The following is a 26,304-nucleotide window of genomic DNA, read 5'->3' on the forward strand; positions in this document are numbered from 1 at the left end:
GGCAGAAAAATATTTTTTTGAAAAAATCCCTAAGCCCCGGGGTCACAATTTCATCAAAAATCTGACTTTCGGCAATTGATTCAAAAATGATGCCAAAGGGTTCCAAATGCTCCCCTGAAAGGTTTGGGGGTCGAAACTGAAGGCTTTTTATCACAGAAAAAGAAGTCAGACCTCAACAACTATACTGGCAGAAAAATTTTTTTTTGAAAAAATCCCTAAGCCCCGGGGTCACAATTTCATCAAAAATCTGACTTTCGGCAATTGACTCAGAAATGGTGCCAAACGGTTCCAAATGCTCCCCTGAAAGGTTTGGTGGTCGAAAGAGAAGGCTTTTCATCACAGGAAAAGAAATCAGCCCTCGACAACTTAACCGGCAGAAAAATATTTTTTTGAAAAAATCCCTAAGCCCCGGGGTCACAATTTCTTCAAAAATCTGACTTTCGGCAATTGATTCAAAAATGATGCCAAAGGGTTCCAAATGCTCCCCTGAAAGGTTTGGGGGTCGAAACTGAAGGCTTTTTATCACAGAAAAAGAAGTCAGACCTACATAACTATACCGGCAGAAAAATTTTTTTTTGAAAAAATCCCTAAGCCCCGGGGTCACAATTTCATCAAAATTCTGACGTTCTCCAATTGACTCAGAAATGGTGCCAAACGGTTGCAAATGCTCCCCTGAAAGGTTTGGCGGTCGAAACAGAAGGCTTTTTATCACAGGAAAAGAAATCAGCCCTCGACAACTTAACCGGCAGAAAAATATTTTTTTGAAAAAATCCCTAAGCCCCGGGGTCACAATTTCATCAAAAATCTGACTTTCGGCAATTGATTCAAAAATGGTGCCAAACGGTTGCAAATGCTCCTCTGAAAGGTTTGGCAGTCGAAAGAGAAGGCTTTTTCTCACAGGACAATAAATCAGCCCTCGACAACTTAACCGGCGGAAAATTTTTTTTTTGAAAAATTCCCTAAGCCCCGGGGTCACAATTTCATCAAAACTCTGACTTTCGGCAATTGTCTCAGAAATGGTGCCAAACGGTTGCAAATGCTCCCCTGAAAGGTTTGGCGGTCGAAACAGAAGGCTTTTTATCACAGAAAAATAAATCAGCCTTCAACAACTTAACCGGCAGAAAAATATTTTTTTGAAAAATTCCCTAAGCCCCGGGGTCACAATTTCATCAAAACTCTGACGTTCTCCAATTGACTCAAAAATGGTGCCAAACGGTTGCAAATGCTCCCCTGAAAGGTTTGGCGGTCGAAACAGAAGGCTTTTTATCATAGTAAAAGAAGTCAGCCCTCAACAACTTAACCGGCAGAAAAATATTTTTTTGAAAAAATCCCGAAGCCCCGGGGTCACAATTTCTTCAAAAATCTGACTTTCGGGAATTGATTCAAAAATGATGCCAAAGGGTTCCAAATGCTCCCCTGAAAGGTTTGGGGGTCGAAACTGAAGGCTTTTTATCACAGAAAAAGAAGTCAGACCTCAACAACTATACCGGCAGAAAAATATTTTTTTGAAAAATTCCCTAAGCCCCGGGGTCACAATTTCATCAAAAATCTGACTTTCGGCAATTGACTCAGAAATGGTGCCAAACGGTTCCCAATGCTCCCCTGAAAGGTTTGGTGGTCGAAAGAGAAGGCTTTTCATCACAGGAAAAGAAATCAGCCCTCGACAACTTAACCGGCAGAAAAAGATTCTTTTGAAAAAATCCCTAAGCCCCGGGGTCACAATTTCATCAAAACTCTGACGTTCTCCAATTGACTCAAAAATGGTGCCAAACGGTTGCAAATGCTCCCCTGAAAGGTTTGGCGGTCGAAACAGAAGGCTTTTTATCACAGAAAAATGAATCAGCCTTCAACAACTTAACCGGCAGAAAAATATTTTTTTGAAAAATTCCCTAAGCCCCGGGGTCACAATTTCATCAAAACTCTGACGTTCTCCAATTGACTCAAAAATGGTGCCAAACGGTTGCAAATGCTCCCCTGAAAGGTTTGGCGGTCGAAACAGAAGGCTTTTTATCATAGTAAAAGAAGTCAGCCCTCAACAACTTAACCGGCAGAAAAATATTTTTTTGAAAAAATCCCGAAGCCCCGGGGTCACAATTTCTTCAAAAATCTGACTTTCGGCAATTGATTCAAAAATGATGCCAAAGGGTTCCAAATGCTCCCCTGAAAGGTTTGGGGGTCGAAACTGAAGGCTTTTTATCACAGAAAAAGAAGTCAGACCTCAACAACTATACCGGCAGAAAAATTTTTTTTTGAAAAAATCCCTAAGCCCCGGGGTCACAATTTCATCAAAAATCTCACTTTCGGCAGTTGACTCAGAAATGGTGCCAAACGGTTCCAAATGCTCCCCTGAAAGGTTTGGTGGTCGAAAGAGAAGGCTTTTCATCACAGGAAAAGAAATCAGCCCTCGACAACTTAACCGGCAGAAAAATATTTTTTTGAAAAAATCCCTAAGCCCCGGGGTCACAATTTCATCAAAAATCTGACTTTCGGCAATTGTCTCAGAAATGGTGCCAAACGGTTGCAAATGCTCCCCTGAAAGGTTTGGGGGTCGAAACAGAAGGCTTTTTATCACAGAAAAATAAATCAGCCTTCAACAACTTAACCGGCAGAAAAATATTTTTTTGAAAAAATCCCTAAGCCCCGGGGTCACAATTTCATCAAAAATCTGACTTTCGGCAATTGATTCAAAAATGATGCCAAAGGGTTCCAAATGCTCCCCTGAAAGGTTTGGGGGTCGAAACTGAAGGCTTTTTATCACAGAAAAAGAAGTCAGACCTCAACAACTATACTGGCAGAAAAATTTTTTTTTGAAAAAATCCCTAAGCCCCGGGGTCACAATTTCATCAAAAATCTGACTTTCGGCAATTGACTCAGAAATGGTGCCAAACGGTTCCAAATGCTCCCCTGAAAGGTTTGGTGGTCGAAAGAGAAGGCTTTTCATCACAGGAAAAGAAATCAGCCCTCGACAACTTAACCGGCAGAAAAATATTTTTTTGAAAAAATCCCGAAGCCCCGGGGTCACAATTTCTTCAAAAATCTGACTTTCGGCAATTGATTCAAAAATGATGCCAAAGGGTTCCAAATGCTCCCCTGAAAGGTTTGGGGGTCGAAACTGAAGGCTTTTTATCACAGAAAAAGAAGTCAGACCTACATAACTATACCGGCAGAAAAATTTTTTTTTGAAAAAATCCCTAAGCCCCGGGGTCACAATTTCATCAAAATTCTGACGTTCTCCAATTGACTCAGAAATGGTGCCAAACGGTTGCAAATGCTCCCCTGAAAGGTTTGGCGGTCGAAACAGAAGGCTTTTTATCACAGGAAAAGAAATCAGCCCTCGACAACTTAACCGGCAGAAAAATATTTTTTTGAAAAAATCCCTAAGCCCCGGGGTCACAATTTCATCAAAAATCTGACTTTCGGCAATTGATTCAAAAATGGTGCCAAACGGTTGCAAATGCTCCTCTGAAAGGTTTGGCAGTCGAAAGAGAAGGCTTTTTCTCACAGGACAAGAAATCAGCCCTCGACAACTTAACCGGCGGAAAATTTTTTTTTTGAAAAATTCCCTAAGCCCCGGGGTCACAATTTCATCAAAACTCTGACTTTCGGCAATTGTCTCAGAAATGGTGCCAAACGGTTGCAAATGCTCCCCTGAAAGGTTTGGCGGTCGAAACAGAAGGCTTTTTATCACAGAAAAATAAATCAGCCTTCAACAACTTAACCGGCAGAAAAATATTTTTTTGAAAAATTCCCTAAGCCCCGGGGTCACAATTTCATCAAAACTCTGACGTTCTCCAATTGACTCAAAAATGGTGCCAAACGGTTGCAAATGCTCCCCTGAAAGGTTTGGCGGTCGAAACAGAAGGCTTTTTATCATAGTAAAAGAAGTCAGCCCTCAACAACTTAACTGGCAGAAAAATATTTTTTTGAAAAAATCCCGAAGCCCCTGGGTCACAATTTCTTCAAAAATCTGACTTTCGGGAATTGATTCAAAAATGATGCCAAAGGGTTCCAAATGCTCCCCTGAAAGGTTTGGGGGTCGAAACTGAAGGCTTTTTATCACAGAAAAAGAAGTCAGACCTCAACAACTATACCGGCAGAAAAATATTTTTTTGAAAAATTCCCTAAGCCCCGGGGTCACAATTTCATCAAAAATCTGACTTTCGGCAATTGACTCAGAAATGGTGCCAAACGGTTCCCAATGCTCCCCTGAAAGGTTTGGTGGTCGAAAGAGAAGGCTTTTCATCACAGGAAAAGAAATCAGCCCTCGACAACTTAACCGGCAGAAAAAGATTCTTTTGAAAAAATCCCTAAGCCCCGGGGTCACAATTTCATCAAAACTCTGACGTTCTCCAATTGACTCAAAAATGGTGCCAAACGGTTGCAAATGCTCCTCTGAAAGGTTTGGCAGTCGAAAGAGAAGGCTTTTTATCACAGGACAAGAAATCAGCCCTTGACAACTTAACCGGCAGAAAAATATTTTTTTGAAAAATTCCCTAAGCCCCGGGGTCACAATTTCATCAAAACTCTGACGTTCTCCAATTGACTCAAAAATGGTGCCAAAGGGTTCCAAATGCTCCCCTGAAAGGTTTGGCGGTCGAAACAGAAGGCTTTTTATCACAGGAAAAGAAATCAGCCCTCGACAACTTAACCGGCAGAAAAAGATTCTTTTGAAAAAATCCCTAAGCCCCAGGGTCACAATTTCATCAAAACTCTGCCGTTCTCCAATTGACTCAAAAATGGTGCCAAACGGTTGCAAATGCTCCCCTGAAAGGTTTGGCGGTCGAAACAGAAGGCTTTTTATCACAGGAAAAGAAATCAGCCTTCGACAACTTAATCGGCAGAAAAATATTTTTTTGAAAAAATCCCGAAGCCCCGGGGTCACAATTTCATCAAAAATCGGACTTTCGGCAATTGATTCAAAAATGGTGCCAAACGGTTGCAAATGCTCCTCTGAAAGGTTTGGCAGTCGAAAGAGAAGGCTTTTTATCACAGGACAAGAAATCAGCCCTCGACAACTTAACCGGCGGAAAAATTTTTTTTTGAAAAATTCCCTAAGCCCCGGGGTCACAATTTCATCAAAACTCTGACTTTCGGCAATTGTCTCAGAAATGGTGCCAAACGGTTGCAAATGCTCCCCTGAAAGGTTTGGCGGTCGAAACAGAAGGCTTTTTATCACAGAAAAATGAATCAGCCTTCAACAACTTAACCGGCAGAAAAATATTTTTTTGAAAAATTCCCTAAGCCCCGGGGTCACAATTTCATCAAAACTCTGACGTTCTCCAATTGACTCAAAAATGGTGCCAAACGGTTGCAAATGCTCCCCTGAAAGGTTTGGCGGTCGAAACACAAGGCTTTTTATCATAGGAAAAGAAGTCAGCCCTCAACAACTTAACCGGCAGAAAAATATTTTTTTGAAAAAATCCCGAAGCCCCGGGGTCACAATTTCTTCAAAAATCTGACTTTCGGCAATTGATTCAAAAATGATGCCAAAGGGTTCCAAATGCTCCCCTGAAAGGTTTGGGGGTCGAAACTGAAGGCTTTTTATCACAGAAAAAGAAGTCAGACCTCAACAACTATACCGGCAGAAAAAAATTTTTTTGAAAAAATCCCTAAGCCCCGGGGTCACAATTTCATCAAAAATCTCACTTTCGGCAATTGACTCAGAAATGGTGCCAAACGGTTCCAAATGCTCCCCTGAAAGGTTTGGTGGTCGAAAGAGAAGGCTTTTCATCACAGGAAAATAAATCAGCCCTCGACAACTTAACCGGCAGAAAAATATTTTTTTGAAAAAATCCCTAAGCCCCGGGGTCACAATTTCATCAAAAATCTGACTTTCGGCAATTGTCTCAGAAATGGTGCCAAACGGTTGCAAATGCTCCCCTGAAAGGTTTGGCGGTCGAAACAGAAGGCTTTTTATCACAGAAAAATAAATCAGCCTTCAACAACTTAACCGGCAGAAAAATATTTTTTTGAAAAAATCCCTAAGCCCCGGGGTCACAATTTCATTAAAAATCTGACTTTCGGCAATTGATTCAAAAATGATGCCAAAGGGTTCCAAATGCTCCCCTGAAAGGTTTGGGGGTCGAAACTGAAGGCTTTTTATCACAGAAAAAGAAGTCAGACCTCAACAACTATACTGGCAGAAAAAATTTTTTTTGAAAAAATCCCGAAGCCCCGGGGTCACAATTTCTTCAAAAATCTGACTTTCGGCAATTGATTCAAAAATGATGCCAAAGGGTTCCAAATGCTCCCCTGAAAGGTTTGGGGGTCGAAACTGAAGGCTTTTTATCACAGAAAAAGAAGTCAGACCTACACAACTATACCGGCAGAAAAATTTTTTTTTGAAAAAATCCCTAAGCCCCTGGGTCACAATTTCATAAAAAATCTGACTTTCGGCAATTGACTCAGAAATGTTGCCAAACGGTTCCAAATGCTCCCCTGAAAGGTTTGGTGGTCGAAAGAGAAGGCTTTTCATCACAGGAAAAGAAATCAGCCCTCAACAACTTAACCGGCAGAAAATTTTTTTTTTGAAAAAATCCCTAAGCCCCGGGGTCACAATTTCATCAAAACTCTGACGTTCTCCAATTGACTCAAAAATGGTGCCAAACGGTTGCAAATGCTCCCCTGAAAGGTTTGGCGTTCGAAACAGAAGGCTTTTTATCACAGGAAAAGAAATCAGCCCTCGACAACTTAACCGGCAGAAAAATATTTTTTTGAAAAAATCCCTAAGCCCCGGGGTCACAATTTCATCAAAAATCTGACTTTCGGCAATTGATTCAAAAATGGTGCCAAACGGTTGCAAATGCTCCTCTGAAAGGTTTGGCAGTCGAAAGAGAAGGCTTTTTCTCACAGGACAAGAAATCAGCCCTCGACAACTTAACCGGCGGAAAAAAATTTTTTTGAAAAATTCCCTAAGCCCCGGGGTCACAATTTCATCAAAACTCTGACTTTCGGCAATTGTCTCAGAAATGGTGCCAAACGGTTGCAAATGCTCCCCTGAAAGGTTTGGCGGTCGAAACAGAAGGCTTTTTATCACAGAAAAAAAAATCAGCCTTCAACAACTTAACCGGCAGAAAAATATTTTTTTGAAAAATTCCCTAAGCCCCGGGGTCACAATTTCATCAAAACTCTGACGTTCTCCAATTGACTCAAAAATGGTGCCAAACGGTTGCAAATGCTCCCCTGAAAGGTTTGGCGGTCGAAACAGAAGGCTTTTTATCATAGGAAAAGAAGTCAGCCCTCAACAACTTAACCGGCAGAAAAATATTTTTTTGAAAAAATCCCAAAGCCCCGGGGTCACAATTTCTTCAAAAATCTGACTTTCGGCAATTGATTCAAAAATGATGCCAAAGGGTTCCAAATGCTCCCCTGAAAGGTTTGGGGGTCGAAACTGAAGGCTTTTTATCACAGAAAAAGAAGTCAGACCTCAACAACTATACCGGCAGAAAAATTTTTTTTTGAAAAAATCCCTAAGCCCCGGGGTCACAATTTCATCAAAAATCTCACTTTCGGCAATTGACTCAGAAATGGTGCCAAACGGTTCCAAATGCTCCCCTGAAAGGTTTGGTGGTCGAAAGAGAAGGCTTTTCATCACAGGATAAGAAATCAGCCCTCGACAACTTAACCGGCAGAAAAATATTTTTTTGAAAAAATCCCTAGGCCCCGGGGTCACAATTTCATCAAAAATCTGACTTTCGGCAATTGTCTCAGAAATGGTGCCAAACGGTTGCAAATGCTCCCCTGAAAGGTTTGACGGTCGAAACAGAAGGCTTTTTATCACAGAAAAATAAATCAGCCTTCAACAACTTAACCGGCAGAAAAATATTTTTTTGAAAAATTCCCTAAGCCCCGGGGTCACAATTTCATCAAAACTCTGACGTTCTCCAATTGACTCAAAAATGGTGCCAAACGGTTCCAAATGCTCCCCTGAAAGGTTTGGCGGTCGAAACAGAAGGCTTTTTATCACAGGAAAAGAAGTCAGCCCTCAACAACTTAACCGGCAGAAAAAGATTCTTTTGAAAAAATCCCTAAGGTCAGAATTTCATCAAAACTCTGACGTTCTCCAATTGACTCAAAAATGGTGCCAAACGGTTGCAAATGCTCCCCTGAAAGGTTTGGCGGTCGAAACAGAAGGCTTTTTATCACAGGAAAAGAAGTCAGCCCTCAACAACTTAACCGGCAGAAAAAGATTCTTTTGAAAAAATCCCTAAGGTCACAATTTCATCAAAACTCTGACGTTCTCCAATTGACTCAAAAATGGTGCTAAACGGTTCCAAATGCTCCCCTGAAAGGTTTGGTGGTCGAAAGAGAAGGCTTTTCATCACAGGAAAAGAAATCAGCCCTCAACAACTTAACCGGCAGAAAAAATTTTTTTTGAAAAAATCCCTAAGCCCCGGGGTCACAATTTCTGCAAAAATCTGACTTTCGGCAATTGTCTCAGAAATGGTGCCAAACGGTTGCAAATGCTCCCCTGAAAGGTTTGACGGTCGAAACAGAAGGCTTTTTATCACAGAAAAATAAATCAGCCCTCAACAACTTAACCGGCAGAAAAATATTTTTTTGAAAAAATCCCTAAGCCCCGGGGTCACAATTTCATCAAAAATCTGACTTTTGGCAATTGATTCAAAAATGATGCCAAAGGGTTCCAAATGCTCCCCTGAAAGGTTTGGGGGTCGAAACTGAAGGCTTTTTATCACAGAAAAAGAAGTCAGACCTCAACAACTATACTGGCAGAAAATTTTTTTTTTGAAAAAATCCCTAAGCCCCGGGGTCACAATTTCATCAAAAATCTGACTTTCGGCAATTTACTCAGAAATGGTGCCAAACGGTTCCAAATGCTCCCCTGAAAGGTTTGGTGGTCGAAAGAGAAGGCTTTTCATCACAGGAAAAGAAATCAGCCCTCGACAACTTAACCGGCAGAAAAATATTTTTTTGAAAAAATCCCTAAGCCCCGGGGTCACAATTTCATCAAAAATCTTACTTTCGGCAATTGACTCAGAAATGCTGCCAAACGGTTCCAAATGCTCCTCTGAAAGGTTTGACATTCGAAAGACAAGGCTTTTTATCAAACGACAAGAAATCAGCCCTTGACAACATAACCGGCAGAAAATATTTTTTTGAAAAATTCCCTAAGCCCCGGGGTCGCAATTTCTTCAAAAATCTGACTTTCGGCAATTCACTCAAAAATGATGCCAAACGGTTCCAAATGCTCCCCTGAAAGGTTTGGCGGTCGAAAGAGAAGGCTTTTCATCACAGGACAAGAATTCAGCCCTCGACAACTTAACCGGCAGAAAAATATTTTTTTGAAAACATCCCGAAGCCCCGGGGTCACAATTTCATCAAAAATCTGACTTTCGGCAATTGACTCAGAAATGGTGCCAAACGGTTGCAAATGCTCCCCTGAAAGGTTTGGTGGTCGAAAGAGAAGGCTTTTCATCACAGGAAAAGAAATCAGCCCTCGACAACTTAACCGGCAGAAAAAGATTTTTTTGAAAAAATCCCGAAGCCCCGGGGTTACAATTTCTTCAAACATCTGACTTTCGGCAATTGATTCAAAAATGATGCCAAAGGGTTCCAAATGCTCCCCTGAAAGGTTTGGGGGTCAAAACTGAAGGCTTTTTTCACAGAAAAAGAAGTCAGCCCTTGACAACTTAACCGGCAGAAAAAGATTTTTTTGAAAAAATCCCGAAGCCCCGGGGTCACAATTTCATCAAAAATCTCACTTTCGGCAATTGATTCAAAAATGGTGCCAAACGGTTGCAAATGCTCCTCTGAAAGGTTTGGCAGTCGAAAGAGAAGGCTTTTTCTCACAGGACAAGAAATCAGCCCTCGACAACTTAACCGGCGGAAAAATATTTTTTTGAAAAATTCCCTAAGCCCCGGGGTCACAATTTCATCAAAACTCTGACTTTCGGCAATTGTCTCAGAAATGGTGCCAAACGGTTGCAAATGCTCCCCTGAAAGGTTTGGCGGTCGAAACAGAAGGCTTTTTATCACAGAAAAATAAATCAGCCTTCAACAACTTAACCGGCAGAAAAATATTTTTTTGAAAAATTCCCTAAGCCCCGGGGTCACAATTTCATCAAAACTCTGACGTTCTCCAATTGACTCAAAAATGGTGCCAAACGGTTCCAAATGCTCCCCTGAAAGGTTTGGCGGTCGAAAGAGAAGGCTTTTTATCACAGAAAAAGAAGTCAGCCCTCAACAACTTAACCGGCAGAAAATTTTTTTTTTGAAAAAATCCCTAAGCCCCGGGGTCACAATTTCATCAAAACTCTGACGTTCTCCAATTGACTCAAAAATGGTGCCAAACGGTTGCAAATGCTCCCCTGAAAGGTTTGGCGGTCGAAACAGAAGGCTTTTTATCACAGGAAAAGAAGTCAGCCCTCAACAACTTAACCGGCAGAAAAAGATTCTTTTGAAAAAATCCCTAAGCCCCGGGGTCACAATTTCATCAAAACTCTGACGTTCTCCAATTGACTCAAAAATGGTGCCAAACGGTTGCAAATGCTCCCCTGAAAGGTTTGGCGGTCGAAACAGAAGGCTTTTTATCACAGAAAAATAAATCAGCCTTCGACAACTTAACCGGAAGAAAAATATTTTTTTGAAAAAATCCCTAAGCCCCGGGGTCACAATTTCATCAAAAATCTGACTTTTGGCAATTCACTCAAAAATGGTGCCAAACGGTTGCAAATGCTCCTCTGAAAGGTTTGACAGTCGAAAGAGAAGGCTTTTTATCACACGACAAGAAATCAGCCCTTGACAACTTAACCGGTAGAAAAATATTTTTTTGAAAAAATCCCTAAGCCCCGGGGTCACAATTTCATCAAAAATCTTACTTTCGGCAATTGACTCAGAAATGCTGCCAAACGGTTCCAAATGCTCCTCTGAAAGGTTTGACATTCGAAAGACAAGGCTTTTTATCAAACGACAAGAAATCAGCCCTTGACAACATAACCGGCAGAAAATATTTTTTTGAAAAATTCCCTAAGCCCCGGGGTCACAATTTCATCAAAACTCTGACGTTCTCCAATTGACTCAAAAATGGTGCCAAACGGTTCCAAATGCTCCCCTGAAAGGTTTGGCGGTCGAAAGAGAAGGCTTTTCATCACAGGACAAGAATTCAGCCCTCGACAACTTAACCGGCAGAAAAATATTTTTTTGAAAACATCCCGAAGCCCCGGGGTCACAATTTCTTCAAACATCTGACTTTCGGCAATTGATTCAAAAATGATGCCAAAGGGTTCCAAATGCTCCCCTGAAAGGTTTGGGGGTCGAAACTGAAGGCTTTTTTCACAGAAAAAGAAGTCAGCCCTCAACAACTTAACAGGCAGAAAATTTTTTTTTAAAAAAATCCCTAAGCCCCGGGGTCACAATTTCATCAAAAATCTGACTTTCGGCAATTGACTCAGAAATGGTGCCAAACGGTTGCAAATGCTCCCCTGAAAGGTTTGGTGGTCGAAAGAGAAGGCTTTTCATCACAGGAAAAGAAATCAGCCCTCAACAACTTAACCGGCAGAAAATTTTTTTTTTGAAAAAATCCCTAAGCCCCGGGGTCACAATTTCATCAAAAATCTCAATTTCGGCAATTGACTCAGAAATGGTGCCAAACGGTTCCAAATGCTCCCCTGAAAGGTTTGGTGGTCGAAAGAGAAGGCTTTTTATCACAGGATAAGAAATCAGCCCTCGACAACTTAACTGGCAGAAAAATATTTTTTTGAAAAAATCCCTAAGCCCCGGGGTCACAATTTCATCAAAAATCTGACTTTCGGCAATTGTCTCAGAAATGGTGCCAAACGGTTGCAAATGCTCCCCTGAAAGGTTTGACGGTCGAAAGAGAAGGCTTTTTATCACAGAAAAATAAATCAGCCTTCAACAACTTAACCGGCAGAAAAATATTTTTTTAAAAAAATCCCTAAGCCCCGGGGTCACAATTTCATCAAAACTCTGACGTTCTCCAATTGACTCAAAAATGGTGCCAAACGGTTCCAAATGCTCCCCTGAAAGGTTTGGCGGTCGAAACAGAAGGCTTTTTATCACAGGAAAAGAAGTCAGCCCTCAACAACTTAACCGGCAGAAAAAGATTCTTTTGAAAAAATCCCTAAGGTCACAATTTCATCAAAACTCTGACGTTCTCCAATTGACTCAAAAATGGTGCCAAACGGTTGCAAATGCTCCCCTGAAAGGTTTGGCGGTCGAAACAGAAGGCTTTTTATCACAGGAAAAGAAGTCAGCCCTCAACAACTTAACCGGCAGAAAAAGATTCTTTTGAAAAAATCCCTAAGGTCACAATTTCATCAAAACTCTGACGTTCTCCAATTGACTCAAAAATGGTGCCAAACGGTTCCAAATGCTCCCCTGAAAGGTTTGGTGGTCGAAAGAGAAGGCTTTTCATCACAGGAAAAGAAATCAGCCCTCAACAACTTAACCGGCAGAAAAATTTTTTTTTGAAAAAATCCCTAAGCCCCGGGGTCACAATTTCTGCAAAAATCTGACTTTCGGCAATTGTCTCAGAAATGGTGCCAAACGGTTGCAAATGCTCCCCTGAAAGGTTTGACGGTCGAAACAGAAGGCTTTTTATCACAGAAAAATAAATCAGCCTTCAACAACTTAACCGGCAGAAAAATATTTTTTTGAAAAAATCCCTAAGCCCCGGGGTCACAATTTCATCAAAAATCTGACTTTTGGCAATTGATTCAAAAATGATGCCAAAGGGTTCCAAATGCTCCCCTGAAAGGTTTGGGGGTCGAAACTGAAGGCTTTTTATCACAGAAAAAGAAGTCAGACCTCAACAACTATACCGGCAGAAAATTTTTTTTTTGAAAAAATCCCTAAGCCCCGGGGTCACAATTTCATCAAAAATCTGACTTTCGGCAATTGACTCAGAAATGGTGCCAAACGGTTCCAAATGCTCCCCTGAAAGGTTTGGTGGTCGAAAGAGAAGGCTTTTCATCACAGGAAAAGAAATCAGCCCTCAACAACTTAACCGGCAGAAAAATTTTTTTTTGAAAAAATCCCTAAGCCCCGGGGTCACAATTTCATCAAAACTCTGACGTTCTCCAATTGACTAAAAAATGGTGCCAAACGGTTGCAAATGCTCCCCTGAAAGGTTTGGCGGTCGAAACAGAAGGCTTTTTATCACAGGAAAAGAAGTCAGCCCTCAACAACTTAACCGGCAGAAAAATTTTTTTTTGAAAAAATCCCTAAGCCCCGGGGTCACAATTTCTGCAAAAATCTGACTTTCGGCAATTGACTCAGAAATGGTTCCAAACGGTTCCAAATGCTCCTCTGAAAGGTTTGGCAGTCGAAAGAGAAGGCTTTTTATCACAGAAAAAGAAGTCAGCCCTCAACAACTTAACCGGCAGAAAATTTTTTTTTTTAAAAAATCCCTAAGCCCCGGGGTCACAATTTCATCAAAACTCTGACGTTCTCCAATTGACTCAAAAATGGTGCCAAACGGTTGCAAATGCTCCCCTGAAAGGTTTGGCGGTCGAAACAGAAGGCTTTTTATCACAGGAAAAGAAGTCAGCCCTCAACAACTTAACCGGCAGAAAAAGATTCTTTTGAAAAAATCCCTAAGGTCACAATTTCATCAAAACTCTGACGTTCTCCAATTGACTCAAAAATGGTGCCAAACGGTTGCAAATGCTCCCCTGAAAGGTTTGGCGGTCGAAACAGAAGGCTTTTTATCACAGGAAAAGAAGTCAGCCCTCAACAACTTAACCGGCAGAAAAAGATTCTTTTGAAAAAATCCCTAAGGTCACAATTTCATCAAAACTCTGACGTTCTCCAATTGACTCAAAAATGGTGCCAAACGGTTGCAAATGCTCCCCTGAAAGGTTTGGCGGTCGAAACAGAAGGCTTTTTATCACAGGAAAAGAAGTCAGCCCTCAACAACTTAACCGGCAGAAAAAGATTCTTTTGAAAAAATCCCTAAGGTCACAATTTCATCAAAACTCTGACGTTCTCCAATTGACTCAAAAATGGTGCCAAACGGTTGCAAATGCTCCCCTGAAAGGTTTGGCGGTCGAAACAGAAGGCTTTTTATCACAGGAAAAGAAGTCAGCCCTCAACAACTTAACCGGCAGAAAAAGATTCTTTTGAAAAAATCCCTAAGGTCACAATTTCATCAAAACTCTGACGTTCTCCAATTGACTCAAAAATGGTGCCAAACGGTTGCAAATGCTCCCCTGAAAGGTTTGGCGGTCGAAACAGAAGGCTTTTTATCACAGAAAAATAAATCAGCCTTCGACAACTTAACCGGCAGAAAAATATTTTTTTGAAAAAATCCCTAAGCCCCGGGGTCACAATTTCATCAAAAATCTGACTTTTGGCAATTCACTCAAAAATGGTGCCAAACGGTTGCAAATGCTCCTCTGAAAGGTTTGACAGTCGAAAGAGAAGGCTTTTTATCACACGACAAGAAATCAGCCCTTGACAACTTAACCGGTAGAAAAATATTTTTTTGAAAAAATCCCTAAGCCCCGGGGTCACAATTTCATCAAAAATCTTACTTTCGGCAATTGACTCAGAAATGCTGCCAAACGGTTCCAAATGCTCCTCTGAAAGGTTTGACATTCGAAAGACAAGGCTTTTTATCAAACGACAAGAAATCAGCCCTTGACAACATAACCGGCAGAAAATATTTTTTTGAAAAATTCCCTAAGCCCCGGGGTCACAATTTCATCAAAACTCTGACGTTCTCCAATTGACTCAAAAATGGTGCCAAACGGTTCCAAATGCTCCCCTGAAAGGTTTGGCGGTCGAAAGAGAAGGCTTTTCATCACAGGACAAGAATTCAGCCCTCGACAACTTAACCGGCAGAAAAATATTTTTTTGAAAACATCCCGAAGCCCCGGGGTCACAATTTCTTCAAACATCTGACTTTCGGCAATTGATTCAAAAATGATGCCAAAGGGTTCCAAATGCTCCCCTGAAAGGTTTGGGGGTCGAAACTGAAGGCTTTTTTCACAGAAAAAGAAGTCAGCCCTCAACAACTTAACAGGCAGAAAAATTTTTTTTAAAAAAATCCCTAAGCCCCGGGGTCACAATTTCATCAAAAATCTGACTTTCGGCAATTGACTCAGAAATGGTGCCAAACGGTTGCAAATGCTCCCCTGAAAGGTTTGGTGGTCGAAAGAGAAGGCTTTTCATCACAGGAAAAGAAATCAGCCCTCGACAACTTAACCGGCAGAAAAAGATTTTTTTGAAAAAATCCCGAAGCCCCGGGGTTACAATTTCTTCAAACATCTGACTTTCGGCAATTGATTCAAAAATGATGCCAAAGGGTTCCAAATGCTCCCCTGAAAGGTTTGGGGGTCAAAACTGAAGGCTTTTTTCACAGAAAAAGAAGTCAGCCCTTGACAACTTAACCGGCAGAAAAAGATTTTTTTGAAAAAATCCCGAAGCCCCGGGGTCACAATTTCATCAAAAATCTCACTTTCGGCAATTGATTCAAAAATGGTGCCAAACGGTTGCAAATGCTCCTCTGAAAGGTTTGGCAGTCGAAAGAGAAGGCTTTTTCTCACAGGACAAGAAATCAGCCCTCGACAACTTAACCGGCGGAAAAATATTTTTTTGAAAAATTCCCTAAGCCCCGGGGTCACAATTTCATCAAAACTCTGACTTTCGGCAATTGTCTCAGAAATGGTGCCAAACGGTTGCAAATGCTCCCCTGAAAGGTTTGGCGGTCGAAACAGAAGGCTTTTTATCACAGAAAAATAAATCAGCCTTCAACAACTTAACCGGCAGAAAAATATTTTTTTGAAAAAATCCCTAAGCCCCGGGGTCACAATTTCATCAAAAATCTGACTTTTGGCAATTGATTCAAAAATGATGCCAAAGGGTTCCAAATGCTCCCCTGAAAGGTTTGGGGGTCGAAACTGAAGGCTTTTTATCACAGAAAAAGAAGTCAGACCTCAACAACTATACTGGCAGAAAATTTTTTTTTTGAAAAAATCCCTAAGCCCCGGGGTCACAATTTCATCAAAAATCTGACTTTCGGCAATTTACTCAGAAATGTTGCCAAACGGTTCCAAATGCTCCCCTGAAAGGTTTGGTGGTCGAAAGAGAAGGCTTTTCATCACAGGAAAAGAAATCAGCCCTCGACAACTTAACCGGCAGAAAAATATTTTTTTGAAAAAATCCCGAAGCCCCGGGGTCACATTTTCTTCAAAAATCTGACTTTCGGCAATTGATTCAAAAATGATGCCAAAGGGTTCCAAATGCTCCCCTGAAAGGTTTGGGGGTCGAAACTGAAGGCTTTTTATCACATAAAAAGAAGTCAGACCTACACAACTATACTGGCAGAAATTTTTTTTTTTTGAAAAAATCCCTAAGCCCCGGGGTCACAATTTCATCAAAAATCTGACTTTCGGCAATTTACTCAGAAATGGTGTCAAACGGTTCCAAATGCTCCCCTGAAAGGTTTGGTGGTCGAAAGAGAAGGCTTTTCATCACAGGAAAAGAAATCAGCCCTCGACAACTTAACCGGCAGAAAAATATTTTTTTGAAAAAATCCCGAAGCCCCGGGGTCCCAATTTCTTCAAAAATCTGACTTTCGGCAATTGATTCAAAAATGATGCCAAAGGGTTCCAAATGCTCCCCTGAAAGGTTTGGGGGTCGAAACTGAAGGCTTTTTATCACAGAAAAAGAAGTCAGACCTACACAACTATACCGGCAGAAAAATTTTTTTTTGAAAAAATCCCTAAGCCCCGGGGTCACAATTTCATAAAAAATCTGACTTTCGGCAATTGACTCAGAAATGGTGCCAAACGGTTCCAAATGCTCCCCTGAAAGGTTTGGTGGTCGAAAGAGAAGGCTTTTCATCACAGGAAAAGAAATCAGCCCTCAACAACTTAACCGGCAGAAAAAAATTTTTTTGAAAAAATCCCTAAGCCCTGGGGTCACAATTTCATCAAAACTCTGACGTTCTCCAATTGACTAAAAAATGGTGCCAAACGGTTGCAAATGCTCCCCTGAAAGGTTTGGCGGTCGAAACAGAAGGCTTTTTATCACAGGAAAAGAAGTCAGCCCTCAACAACTTAACCGGCAGAAAAATTTTTTTTTGAAAAAATCCCTAAGCCCCGGGGTCACAATTTCTGCAAAAATCTGACTTTCGGCAATTGACTCAGAAATGGTTCCAAACGGTTCCAAATGCTCCTCTGAAAGGTTTGGCAGTCGAAAGAGAAGGCTTTTTATCACAGAAAAAGAAGTCAGCCCTCAACAACTTAACCGGCAGAAAATTTTTTTTTTGAAAAAATCCCTAAGCCCCGGGGTCACAATTTCATCAAAACTCTGACGTTCTCCAATTGACTCAAAAATGGTGCCAAACGGTTGCAAATGCTCCCCTGAAAGGTTTGGCGGTCAAAACAGAAGGCTTTTTATCACAGGAAAAGAAGTCAGCCCTCAACAACTTAACCGGCAGAAAAAGATTCTTTTGAAAAAATCCCTAAGCCCCGGGGTCACAATTTCATCAAAACTCTGACGTTCTCCAATTGACTCAAAAATGGTGCCAAACGGTTGCAAATGCTCCCCTGAAAGGTTTGGCGGTCGAAACAGAAGGCTTTTTATCACAGAAAAATAAATCAGCCTTCGACAACTTAACCGGCAGAAAAATATTTTTTTGAAAAAATCCCTAAGCCCCGGGGTCACAATTTCATCAAAAATCTGACTTTTGGCAATTCACTCAAAAATGGTGCCAAACGGTTGCAAATGCTCCTCTGAAAGGTTTGACAGTCGAAAGAGAAGGCTTTTTATCACACGACAAGAAATCAGCCCTTGACAACTTAACCGGTAGAAAAATATTTTTTTGAAAAAATCCCTAAGCCCCGGGGTCACAATTTCATCAAAAATCTTACTTTCGGCAATTGACTCAGAAATGCTGCCAAACGGTTCCAAATGCTCCTCTGAAAGGTTTGACATTCGAAAGACAAGGCTTTTTATCAAACGACAAGAAATCAGCCCTTGACAACATAACCGGCAGAAAATATTTTTTTGAAAAATTCCCTAAGCCCCGGGGTCACAATTTCATCAAAACTCTGACGTTCTCCAATTGACTCAAAAATGGTGCCAAACGGTTCCAAATGCTCCCCTGAAAGGTTTGGCGGTCGAAAGAGAAGGCTTTTCATCACAGGACAAGAATTCAGCCCTCGACAACTTAACCGGCAGAAAAATATTTTTTTGAAAACATCCCGAAGCCCCGGGGTCACAATTTCTTCAAACATCTGACTTTCGGCAATTGATTCAAAAATGATGCCAAAGGGTTCCAAATGCTCCCCTGAAAGGTTTGGGGGTCGAAACTGAAGGCTTTTTTCACAGAAAAAGAAGTCAGCCCTCAACAACTTAACAGGCAGAAAAATTTTTTTTAAAAAAATCCCTAAGCCCCGGGGTCACAATTTCATCAAAAATCTGACTTTCGGCAATTGACTCAGAAATGGTGCCAAACGGTTGCAAATGCTCCCCTGAAAGGTTTGGTGGTCGAAAGAGAAGGCTTTTCATCACAGGAAAAGAAATCAGCCCTCGACAACTTAACCGGCAGAAAAAGATTTTTTTGAAAAAATCCCGAAGCCCCGGGGTTACAATTTCTTCAAACATCTGACTTTCGGCAATTGATTCAAAAATGATGCCAAAGGGTTCCAAATGCTCCCCTGAAAGGTTTGGGGGTCAAAACTGAAGGCTTTTTTCACAGAAAAAGAAGTCAGCCCTCGACAACTTAACCGGCAGAAAAAGATTTTTTTGAAAAAATCCCGAAGCCCCGGGGTCACAATTTCATCAAAAATCTCACTTTCGGCAATTGATTCAAAAATGGTGCCAAACGGTTGGAAATGCTCCTCTGAAAGGTTTGGCAGTCGAAAGAGAAGGCTTTTTCTCACAGGACAAGAAATCAGCCCTCGACAACTTAACCGGCGGAAAAATATTTTTTTGAAAAATTCCCTAAGCCCCGGGGTCACAATTTCATCAAAACTCTGACTTTCGGCAATTGTCTCAGAAATGGTGCCAAACGGTTGCAAATGCTCCCCTGAAAGGTTTGGCGGTCGAAACAGAAGGCTTTTTATCACAGAAAAATAAATCAGCCTTCAACAACTTTACCGGCAGAAAAATATTTTTTTGAAAAAATCCCTAAGCCCCGGGGTCACAATTTCATCAAAAATCTGACTTTTGGCAATTGATTCAAAAATGATGCCAAAGGGTTCCAAATGCTCCCCTGAAAGGTTTGGGGTTCGAAACTGAAGGCTTTTTATCACAGAAAAAGAAGTCAGACCTCAACAACTATACTGGCAGAAAATTTTTTTTTTGAAAAAATCCCTAAGCCCCGGGGTCACAATTTCATCAAAAATCTGACTTTCGGCAATTTACTCAGAAATGGTGCCAAACGGTTCCAAATGCTCCCCTGAAAGGTTTGGTGGTCGAAAGAGAAGGCTTTTCATCACAGGAAAAGAAATCAGCCCTCGACAACTTAACCGGCAGAAAAATATTTTTTTGAAAAAATCCCGAAGCCCCGGGGTCACAATTTCTTCAAAAATCTGACTTTCGGCAATTGATTCAAAAATGATGCCAAAGGGTTCCAAATGCTCCCCTGAAAGGTTTGGGGGTCGAAACTGAAGGCTTTTTTCACAGAAAAAGAAGTTAGCCCTCAACAACTTAACCGGCAGAAAAAATTTTTTTTGAAAAAATCCCTAAGCCCCGGGGTCACAATTTCATCAAAAATCTGACTTTCGGCAATTGACTCAGAAATGGTGCAAAACGGTTGCAAATGCTCCCCTGAAAGGTTTGGTGGTCGAAAGAGAAGGCTTTTCATCACAGGAAAAGAAATCAGCCCTCGACAACTTAACCGGCAGAAAAATATTTTTTTGAAAAAATCCCGAAGCCCCGGGGTCACATTTTCTTCAAAAATCTGACTTTCGGCAATTGATTCAAAAATGATGCCAAAGGGTTCCAAATGCTCCCCTGAAAGGTTTGGGGGTCGAAACTGAAGGCTTTTTATCACAGAAAAAGAAGTCAGACCTACACAACTATACCGGCAGAAAATTTTTTTTTTGAAAAAATCCCTAAGCCCCGGGGTCACAATTTCATAAAAAATCTGACTTTCGGCAATTGACTCAGAAATGGTGCCAAACGGTTCCAAATGCTCCCCTGAAAGGTTTGGTGGTCGAAAGAGAAGGCTTTTCATCACAGGAAAAGAAATCAGCCCTCAACAACTTAACCGGCAGAAAAAAATTTTTTTGAAAAAATCCCTAAGGCCCGGGGTCACAATTTCATCAAAACTCTGACGTTCTCCAATTGACTAAAAAATGGTGCCAAACGGTTGCAAATGCTCCCCTGAAAGGTTTGGCGGTCGAAACAGAAGGCTTTTTATCACAGGAAAAGAAGTCAGCCCTCAACAACTTAACCGGCAGAAAAATTTTTTTTTGAAAAAATCCCTAAGCCCCGGGGTCACAATTTCTGCAAAAATCTGACTTTCGGCAATTGACTCAGAAATGGTTCCAAACGGTTCCAAATGCTCCTCTGAAAGGTTTGGCAGTCGAAAGAGAAGGCTTTTTATCACAGAAAAAGAAGTCAGCCCTCAACAACTTAACCGGCAGAAAATTTTTTTTTTGAAAAAATCCCTAAGCCCCGGGGTCACAATTTCATCAAAACTCTGACGTTCTCCAATTGACTCAAAAATGGTGCCAAACGGTTGCAAATGCTCCCCTGAAAGGTTTGGCGGTCGAAACAGAAGGCTTTTTATCACAGAAAAATAAATCAGCCTTCGACAACTTAACCGGCAGAAAAATATTTTTTTGAAAAAATCCCTAAGCCCCGGGGTCACAATTTCATCAACAATCTGACTTTTGGCAATTCACTCAAAAATGGTGCCAAACGGTTGCAAATGCTCCTCTGAAAGTTTTGACAGTCGAAAGAGAAGGCTTTTTATCACACGACAAGAAATCAGCCCTTGACAACTTAACCGGTAGAAAAATATTTTTTTGAAAAAATCCCTAAGCCCCGGGGTCACAATTTCATCAAAAATCTTACTTTCGGCAATTGACTCAGAAATGCTGCCAAACGGTTCCAAATGCTCCTCTGAAAGGTTTGACATTCGAAAGACAAGGCTTTTTATCAAACGACAAGAAATCAGCCCTTGACAACATAACCGGCAGAAAATATTTTTTTGAAAAATTCCCTAAGCCCCGGGGTCACAATTTCATCAAAACTCTGACGTTCTCCAATTGACTCAAAAATGGTGCCAAACGGTTGCAAATGCTCCCCTGAAAGGTTTGGCGGTCGAAAGAGAAGGCTTTTCATCACAGGACAAGAATTCAGCCCTCGACAACTTAACCGGCAGAAAAATATTTTTTTGAAAACATCCCGAAGCCCCGGGGTCACAATTTCTTCAAACATCTGACTTTCGGCAATTGATTCAAAAATGATGCCAAAGGGTTCCAAATGCTCCCCTGAAAGGTTTGGGGGTCGAAACTGAAGGCTTTTTTCACAGAAAAAGAAGTCAGCCCTCAACAACTTAACCGGCAGAAAAATTTTTTTTTAAAAAATCCCTAAGCCCCGGGGTCACAATTTCATCAAAAATCTGACTTTCGGCAAATGACCCAGAAATGGTGCCAAACGGTTGCAAATGCTCCCCTGAAAGTTTTGGTGGTCGAAAGAGAAGGCTTTTCATCACAGGAAAAGAAATCAGCCCTCGACAACTTAACCGGCAGAAAAAGATTTTTTTGAAAAAATCCCGAAGCCCCGGGGTTACAATTTCTTCAAACATCTGACTTTCGGCAATTGATTCAAAAATGATGCCAAAGGGTTCCAAATGCTCCCCTGAAAGGTTTGGGGGTCAAAACTGAAGGCTTTTTTCACAGAAAAAGAAGTCAGCCCTCGACAACTTAACCGGCAGAAAAAGATTTTTTTGAAAAAATCCCTAAGCCCCGGGGTCACAATTTCATCAAAAATCTCACTTTCGGCAATTGATTCAAAAATGGTGCCAAACGGTTGCAAATGCTCCTCTGAAAGGTTTGGCAGTCGAAAGAGAAGGCTTTTTCTCACAGGACAAGAAATCAGCCCTCGACAACTTAACCGGCGGAAAAATATTTTTTTGAAAAATTCCCTAAGCCCCGGGGTCACAATTTCATCAAAACTCTGACTTTCGGCAATTGTCTCAGAAATGGTGCCAAACGGTTGCAAATGCTCCCCTGAAAGGTTTGGCGGTCGAAACAGAAGGCTTTTTATCACAGAAAAATAAATCAGCCTTCAACAACTTAACCGGCAGAAAAATATTTTTTTGAAAAATTCCCTAAGCCCCGGGGTCACAATTTCATCAAAACTCTGACGTTCTCCAATTGACTCAAAAATGGTGCCAAACGGTTGCAAATGCTCCCCTGAAAGGTTTGGCGGTCGAAACAGAAGGCTTTTTATCACAGGAAAAGAAGTCAGCCCTCAACAACTTAACCGGCAGAAAAAAATTTTTTTGAAAAAATCCCGAAGCCCCGGGGTCACAATTTCTTCAAAAATCTGACTTTCGGCAATTGAATCAAAAATGATGCCAAAGGGTTCCAAATGCTCCCCTGAAAGGTTTGGGGGTCGAAACTGAAGGCTTTTTATCACAGAAAAAGAAGTCAGACCTCAACAACTATACCGGCAGAAAAAATTATTTTAAAAGAAATCCCTAAGCCCCGGGGTCACAATTTCATCAAAAATCTCACTTTCGGCAATTGACTCAGAAATGGTGCCAAACGGTTCCAAATGCTCCCCTGAAAGGTTTGGAGGTCGAAAGAGAAGGCTTTTCATCACAGGAAAAGAAATCAGCCCTCGACAACTTAACCGGCAGAAAAATATTTTTTTGAAAACATCCCGAAGCCCTGGGGTCACAATTTCTTCAAACATCTGACTTTCGGCAATTGATTCAAAAATGATGCCAAAGGGTTCCAAATGCTCCCCTGAAAGGTTTGGGGGTCGAAACTGAAGGCTTTTTTCACAGAAAAAGAAGTCAGCCCTCAACAACTTAACCGGCAGAAAAAATTTTTTTTGAAAAAATCCCTAAGCCCCGGGGTCACAATTTCATCAAAAATCTGACTTTCGGCAATTGACTCAGAAATGGTGCAAAACGGTTGCAAATGCTCCCCTGAAAGGTTTGGTGGTCGAAAGAGAAGGCTTTTCATCACAGGAAAAGAAATCAGCCCTCGACAACTTAACCGGCAGAAAAAGATTTTTTTGAAAAAATCCCGAAGCCCCGGGGTCACAATTTCTTCAAACATCTGACTTTCGGCAATTGATTCAAAAATGATGCCAAAGGGTTCCAAATGCTCCCCTGAAAGGTTTGGGGGTCGAAACTGAAGGCTTTTTTCACAGAAAAAGAAGTCAGCCCTCGACAACTTAACCGGCAGAAAAAGATTTTTTTGAAAAAATCCCGAAGCCCCGGGGTCACAATTTCATCAAAAATCTGACTTTCGGCAATTGATTCAAAAATGGTGCCAAACGGTTGCAAATGCTCCTCTGAAAGGTTTGGCAGTCGTAAGAGAAGGCTTTTTCTCACAGGACAAGAAATCAGCCCTCGACAACTTAACCGGCGGAAAAATATTTTTTTGAAAAATTCCCTAAGCCCCGGGGTCACAATTTCATCAAAACTCTGACTTTCGGCAATTGTCTCAGAAATGGTGCCAAACGGTTGCAAATGCTCCCCTGAAAGGTTTGGCGGTCGAAACAGAAGGCTTTTTATCACAGAAAAATAAATCAGCCTTCAACAACTTAACCGGCAGAAAAATATTTTTTTGAAAAATTCCCTAAGCCCCGGGGTCACAATTTCATCAAAACTCTGACGTTCTCCAATTGACTCAAAAATGGTGCCAAACGGTTGCAAATGCTCCCCTGAAAGGTTTGGCGGTCGAAACAGAAGGCTTTTTATCACAGGAAAAGAAGTCAGCCCTCAACAACTTAACCGGCAGAAAAATGTTTTTTTTGAAAAAATCCCGAAGCCCCGGGGTCACAATTTCTTCAAAAATCTGACTTTCGGCAATTGATTCAAAAATGATGCCAAAGGGTTCCAAATGCTCCCCTGAAAGGTTTGGGGGTCGAAACTGAAGGCTTATTATCACAGAAAAAGAAGTCAGACCTCAACAACTATACCGGCAGAAAAAATTTTTTTTGAAAAAATCCCTAAGCCCCGGGGTCACAATTTCATCAAAAATCTCACTTTCGGCAATTGACTCAGAAATGGTGCCAAACGGTTCCAAATGCTCCCCTGAAAGGTTTGGTGGTCGAAAGAGAAGGCTTTTCATCACAGGAAAAGAAATCAGCCCTCGACAACTTAACCGGCAGAAAAATATTTTTTTGAAAAAATCCCTAAGCCCCGGGGTTACAATTTCATCAAAAATCTCACTTTCGGCAATTGTCTCAGAAATGGTGCCAAACGGTTGCAAATGCTCCCCTGAAAGGTTTGGCGGTCGAAACAGAAGGCTTTTTATCACAGAAAAATAAATCAGCCTTCAACAACTTAACCGGCAGAAAAATATTTTTTTGAAAAAATCCCGAAGCCCCGGGGTCACAATTTCTTCAAAAATCTGACTTTCGGCAATTGATTCAAAAATGATGCCAAACGGTTCCAAATGCTCCCCTGAAAGGTTTGGGGGTCGAAACTGAAGGCTTTTTATCACAGAAAAAGAAGTCAGACCTCAACAACTATACCGGCAGAAAAAATTTTTTTTGAAAAAATCCCTAAGCCCCGGGGTCACAATTTCATCAAAAATCTCACTTTCGGCAATTGACTCAGAAATGGTGCCAAACGGTTCCAAATGCTCCCCTGAAAGGTTTGGTGGTCGAAAGAGAAGGCTTTTCATCACAGGAAAAGAAATCAGCCCTCGACAACTTAACCGGCAGAAAAATATTTTTTTGAAAAAATCCCTAAGCCCCGGGGTCACAATTTCATCAAAAATCTGACTTTCGGCAATTGTCTCAGACATAGTGCCAAACGGTTGCAAATGCTCCCCTGAAAGGTTTGGCAGTCGAAACAGAAGGCTTTTTATCACAGAAAAATAAATCAGCCTTCAACAACTTAACCGGCAGAAAAATATTTTTTTGAAAAAATCCCTAAGCCCCGGGGTCACAATTTCTTCAAAAATCTGACTTTCGGCAATTGATTCAAAAATGATGCCAAAGGGTTGCAAATGCTCCCCTGAAAGGTTTGGGGGTCGAAACTGAAGGCTTTTTATCACAGAAAAAGAAGTCAGACCTCAAAAACTATACTGGCAGAAAAAATTTTTTTTGAAAAAATCCCTAAGCCCCGGGGTCACAATTTCATCAAAAATCTGACTTTCGGCAATTGACTCAGAAATGGTGCCAAACGGTTCCAAATGCTCCCCTGAAAGGTTTGGTGGTCGAAAGAGAAGGCTTTTCATCACAGGAAAAGAAATCAGCCCTCGACAACTTAACCGGCAGAAAAAATTTTTTTTGAAAAAATCCCGAAGCCCCGGGGTCACAATTTCTTCAAAAATCTGACTTTCGGCAATTGATTCAAAAATGATGCCAAAGGGTTCCAAATGCTCCCCTGAAAGGTTTGGGGGTCGAAACTGAAGGCTTTTTATCACAGAAAAAGAAGTCTGACCTACACAACTATACCGGCAGAAAAATTTTTTTTTGAAAAAATCCCTAAGCCCCGGGGTCACAATTTCATAAAAAATCTGACTTTCGGCAATTGACTCAGAAATGGTGCCAAACGGTTCCAAATGCTCCCCTGAAAGGTTTGGTGGTCGAAAGAGAAGGCTTTTCATCACAGGAAAAGAAATCAGCCCTCAACAACTTAACCGGCAGAAAATTTTTTTTTTGAAAAAATCCCTAAGGCCCGGGGTCACAATTTCATCAAAACTCTGACGTTCTCCAATTGACTCAAAAATGGTGCCAAACGGTTGCAAATGCTCCCCTGAAAGGTTTGGCGGTCGAAACAGAAGGCTTTTTATCACAGGAAAAGAAGTCAGCCCTCAACAACTTAACCGGCAGAAAAATATTTTTTTGAAAAAATCCCTAAGCCCCGGGGTCACAATTTCTGCAAAAATCTGACTTTCGGCAATTGACTCAGAAATGGTTCCAAACGGTTGCAAATGCTCCTCTGAAAGGTTTGGCAGTCGAAAGAGAAGGCTTTTTATCACAGAAAAAGAAGTCAGCCCTCAACAACTTAACCGGCAGAAATTTTTTTTTTTGAAAAAATCCCTAAGCCCCGGGGTCACAATTTCATCAAAACTCTGACGTTCTCCAATTGACTCAAAAATGGTGCCAAACGGTTGCAAATGCTCCCCTGAAAGGTTTGGCGGTCGAAACAGAAGGCTTTTTATC

This window comes from Podarcis gaigeae (genome assembly GCF_964106915.1).
Source record: "Podarcis gaigeae genome assembly, chromosome: 7".
Taxonomy (NCBI): Eukaryota; Metazoa; Chordata; class Lepidosauria; order Squamata; family Lacertidae; genus Podarcis; species Podarcis gaigeae.